Below are 5,612 nucleotides of genomic sequence, written 5' to 3' on the forward strand. Positions count from 1 at the left end.
GGACACAGATGGAATGGATGTGGAGAGTTGTTTCCTATAGTGGGGGAGTCTAGGACGAGAGGGCACAGATAGAGTGGTGATGGGGGAGGATGTTTCCTATATTGAGGGAGTCTAGCACCAGAGGACACAGATAGTGTGGATGTGGAGAGGATGTTTCCTAAATTGGGGGAGCATAGGACCAGAGGAAACAGACAGAGAGGATGTGGTGAGGATGTTTCCTATAGTGGGGGAGTCTAGGACCAGAGGACACAGATAGAGTGGATGTCGAGAGGAAGTTACCTATAGTGGGGGAGTCTAGGACCAGAGGACACAGATAGAGTGGATGTCGAGAGGATGTTTCTATAATGGGGAAGGTCTAGGACCAGAGGGCACAGATAGAGTGGATGTGGTGAGGATGTTTCCTATAGTGGGGGAGTCCAGGACCAGTGGACACAGATAGAGTGGATGTGGAGAGGATGTTTCTTATACTGCGGGAGTCTTGGAAAAGAGGACACAGATAGAGTGGATGTGGAGAGGGATGTTTCCTATAGTGGGGGTGTGCAGGACCAGAGGACACAGATAGAGTTGATGTGGAGAGGATGTTTCCTATAGTGGGGGAGTCCAGGACCAGTGGACATAGATAGAGTGGAAATGGAGAGGTTGTTTCCTATAGTGCGGGGGTCTAGAACCAGAGGACACAGATAGAGTGGATGTGGAGAGGATGTTTCCTATATTGAGGGAGTCTAGCACCAGAGGACACAGATAGTGTGGATGTGGAGAGGATGTTTCCTATATTGGGGGAGCATAGGACCAGAGGAGACAGACAGAGAGGATGTGGTGAGGAAGTGTCCAATACTGGTGGAGTCTAGACCAGAGGACACAGATAGAGTGGATGTCGAGAGGATGTTTCCTATAGTGGGGGAGTCTAGGACCAGAGGACACATATAGAGTGGATGTAGAGAGGATGTTTCCTTTATTGGGGGGGTCTAGGACCAGAGGACACAGGATAGAGTTCATGTGGAGAGGATGTTTCCTGAAGTGGGGGAGTCTAGGACCAGAGGACACAGATAGAGTGGATGTCGAGAGGAAGTTACCTATAGTGGGGGAGTCTAGGACCAGAGGACACAGATAGAGTGGATGTCGAGAGGATGTTTCCTATAATGGGGAAGTCTAGGACCAGAGGGCACAGATAGAGTGGATGTGGTGAGGAAGTTTCCTAGAGTGGGGGAGTCCAGGACCAGTGGACACAGATAGAGTGGATGTGGAGAGGTTGTTTCCTATAGTGGGGGAGTCTAGGACCAGAGGAAACAGATACAGTGGATGTGGAGAGGATTTTCCTATCTTGGGTGAGTCTAGGACCAGAGGACAAAGATACAGTGGATGTGCAGAGGATGTTTCTATACTGCGGGAGTCTTGGAAAAGAGGACACAGATGCAGTGGATGTGGGACAGGAGGATTCCTATAGTGGGGGTGTGCAGGACCAGAGGATACAGATAGAGTTAATGTGGAGAGGATGTTTCCTATAGTGGGGGAGTCCAGGACCAGTGGACATAGATAGAGTGGAATGGAGAGGTTGTTTCCTATAGTGCAGGAGTCTAGAACCAGAGGACACAGATAGAGTGGACGTGGAGAGGATGTTCCTATCGTGGGTGAGTCTAGAACAGAGGACACAGATAGAGTGGATGTGGAGAGGATGTTTCCTATACTGGTGGAGTGTAGGACCAGAGGGCACAGATAGAGTGGATGTGGAGAGGATGTTTCCTATATTGAGGGAGTCTAGCACCAGAGGACACAGATAGTGTGGATGTGGAGAGGATGTTTCCTATATTGGGGGAGCATAGGACCAGAGGAGACAGACAGAGAGGATGTGGTGAGGGAGTGTCCAATACTGGTGGAGTCTAGGACCAGAGGACACAGATAGAGTGGATGTCGAGAGGATGTTTCCTATAGTGGGGGAGTCTAGGACCAGAGGACACAGATAGAGTGGATGTTGAGAGGATGTTTCCTATAGTTGGGGAGTCTAGGACCAGAGGACACAGGTAGAGTTGATGTGGAGAGGTGTTTACCTATAGTGGGGGACTCTAGGACCATGGGTCACAGGTACAGTGGATGTGGAGAGGATTTTCCTATTTTGGGTGAGTCTAGGACCAGAGGACACAGATAGAGTGGATGTGGAGAGGATGTTTCCTATAATGGGGGAGTCTAGGACAGAGGGCACAGATAAAGTGGATGTGGTGAGGATGTTTCCTATAGTGGGAGAATCTAGGACCAGAGGACACAGATAGAGTGGATGTGGAGGAGGATGTTCCCCTATACTGGGGGAGTATAGGGCCAGAAGGCACAGATAGAGAGGATGTGGAGAGTTGTTTCCTATAGTGGGGAAGTCTAGGACCAGAGGACACAGATAGAGTGGATGTGGAGAGGTTGTTTACTATAGTGGGGGAGTCTAGGACCAGAGGGACACAGATAGAGTTGATGTGGAGAGGTTGTTTCCTGTAGTGGGGGAGTCTAGGACCAGAGGACACAGATACAGTGGATGTGGAGAGGATGTTTCTTATAGTGCGGGAGTCTTGGAACAGAGGACACAGATGGAGTGGATGTGGAGAGGAGGTTTAATATAGTGGGGGTGTGCAGGACCAGAGGACACAGATAGAGTGGAAATGGAGAGGTTGTTTCCTATAGTGGATGAGTCTAGGACCAGAGGACACAGAGTGGATGTACAGAGGATGTTTCCTATAGTGGAGGAGTCGAGTACCAGAGGGCACATATAGAGTGGATGTGGAGAGGATGTTTCCTATAGTGTGGGAGTTTAGGACCAGAGGACACAGATACAGTTCATGTGGAGAGGATGTTTCCTGAAGTGGGGGAGTCTGGGACCGGAGGACACAGATAGAGTTCATATGGAGAGGATGTTCCCTATACTGGGGGTGTCTGGGGCCAGAGGGCACAGATAGAGAGGATGTGGAGGGTTGTTTCCTATATTGGGGAAGTCTAGGACCAGAGGACACAGATAGAGTGGATGTGGAGAGTTTGTTTACTATACTGGGGGAGTCTAGGGCCAGAGGGCACAGATAGAGAGGATGTGGAGAGTTGTTTCCTATAGTGGGGAAGTCCAGGACCAGAGAACACAGATAGAGTGGATGTGGAGAGGATGTTTCTTATACTGCGGGAGAATTGGAACAGAGGACACAGATGGAGTGGATGTGGAGAGGAGGTTTAATATAGTGGGGGTGTGCAGGACCAGAGGACACAGATAGAGTGGAAATGGAGAGGTTGTTTCCTATAGTGGGGGAGTCTACGACCAGAGGACACAGAGTGGATGTAGAGATGAATGTTTCCTATAGTGGGGGAGTCCAGGACAAGAGGACACAGATTAAGTGGATGTAACGAGGATGTTTCCTATAGTGGGGGAGTCTAGGACCAGAGGACACAGATGGAGTGGATGTGGAGACGATGTTTCCTATAGTGGGAGAGTCTAGGACCAGAGGACACAGATGGAATGGATGTGGAGAGTTGTTTCCTATAGTGGGGGAGTCTAGGACGAGAGGGCACAGATAGAGTGGATGTGGGGAGGATGTTTCCTATATTGAGGGAGTCTAGCACCAGAGGACACAGATAGTGTGGATGTGGAGAGGATGTTTCCTATATTGGGGGAGCATAGGACCAGAGGAAACAGACAGAGAGGATGTGGTGAGGATGTTTCCTATAGTGGGGGAGTCTAGGACCAGAGGACACAGATAGAGTGGATGTCGAGAGGAAGTTACCTATAGTGGGGGAGTCTAGGACCAGAGGACACAGATAGAGTGGATGTCGAGAGGAAGTTTCCTATAATGGGGAAGTCTAGGACCAGAGGGCACAGATAGAGTGGATGTGGTGAGGATGTTTCCTATAGTGGGGGAGTCCAGGACCAGTGGACACAGATAGAGTGGATGTGGAGAGGATGTTTCTTATACTGCGGGAGTCTTGGAAAAGAGGACACAGATGCAGTGGATGTGGACAGGAGGATCCTATAGTGGGGGAGTCTAGGACCAGAGGACACAGATAGAGTTGATGTGGGAGAGGATGTTTCCTATAGTGGGGGGGGGGGTCCAGGACCAGTGGACATAGATAGAGTGGAAATGGAGAGGTTGTTTCCTATAGTGCGGGAGTCTAGAACCAGAGGACACAGATAGAGTGGACGTGGAGAGGATGTTCCTATCGTGGTGAGTCTAGAACCAGAGGACCAGATAGAGTGGATGTGGAGAGGATGTTTCCTATACTGGTGGAGTGTAGGACCAGAGGGCACAGATAGAGTGGATGTGGAGAGGATGTTTCCTATATTGAGGGAGTCTAGCACCAGAGGACACAGATAGTGTGGATGTGGAGAGGATGTTTCCTATATTGGGGGAGCATAGGACCAGAGGAGACAGACAGAGAGGATGTGGTGAGGAAGTGTCCAATACTGGTGGAGTCTAGGACCAGAGGACACAGATAGAGTGGATGTCGAGAGGATGTTTCCTATAGTGGGGGAGTCTAGGACCAGGACACAGATAGAGTGGATGTTGAGAGGATGTTTCCTATAGTTGGGGAGTCTAGGACCAGAGGACACAGGTAGAGTTGATGTGGAGAGGTTGTTACCTATAGTGGGGGACTCTAGGACCATGGGACACAGGTACAGTGGATGTGGAGAGGATTTTCCTATTTTGGGTGAGTCTAGGACCAGAGGACACAGATAGAGTGGATGTGGAGAGGATGTTTCCTATAATGGGGGAGTCTAGGACCAGAGGGCACAGATAAAGTGGATGTGGTGAGGATGTTTCCTATAGTGGGAGAATCTAGGACCAGAGGACACAGATAGAGTGGATGTGGAGCGGATGTTCCCTATACTGGGGGAGTATAGGGCCAGAAGGCACAGATAGAGAGGATGTGGAGAGTTGTTTCCTATAGTGGGGAAGTCTAGGACCAGAGGACACAGATAGAGTGGATGTGGAGAGGTTGTTTACTATAGTGGGGGAGTCTAGGACCAGAGGACACAGATAGAGTTGATGTGGAGAGGTTGTTTCCTGTAGTGGGGGAGTCTAGGACCAGAGGACACAGATACAGTGGATGTGGAGAGGATGTTTCTTATAGTGCGGGAGTCTTGGAACAGAGGACACAGATGGAGTGGATGTGGAGAGGAGGTTTAATATAGTGGGGGTGTGCAGGACCAGAGGACACAGATAGAGTGGAAATGGAGAGGTTGTTTCCTATAGTGGATGAGTCTAGGACCAGAGGACACAGAGTGGATGTACAGAGGATGTTTCCTATAGTGGGGGAGTCGAGTACCAGAGGGCACATATAGAGTGGATGTGGAGAGGATGTTTCCTATAGTGGGGTAGTCTTGGACCAAGGAAACAAATGGAGTGGATGTGGAGAGGATGTTTCCTATAGTGTGGGAGTTTAGGACCAGAGGACACAGAGTGGATGTAGAGAGGATGTTTCCTATAGTGGGGGAGTCTAGGAACAGAGGACACAGATAGAGTGGATGTAACGAGGATGTTTCCTATAGTGGGGGAGTCCAGGACAAGAGGACACAGATTAAGTGGATGTAACGAGGATGTTTCCTATAGTGGGGGAGTCTAGGACCAGAGGACACAGATGGAGTGGATGTGGAG

The sequence above is a fragment of the Hemitrygon akajei genome, chromosome 28, assembly GCF_048418815.1.
Source record: "Hemitrygon akajei chromosome 28, sHemAka1.3, whole genome shotgun sequence".
NCBI lineage: Eukaryota > Metazoa > Chordata > Chondrichthyes > Myliobatiformes > Dasyatidae > Hemitrygon > Hemitrygon akajei.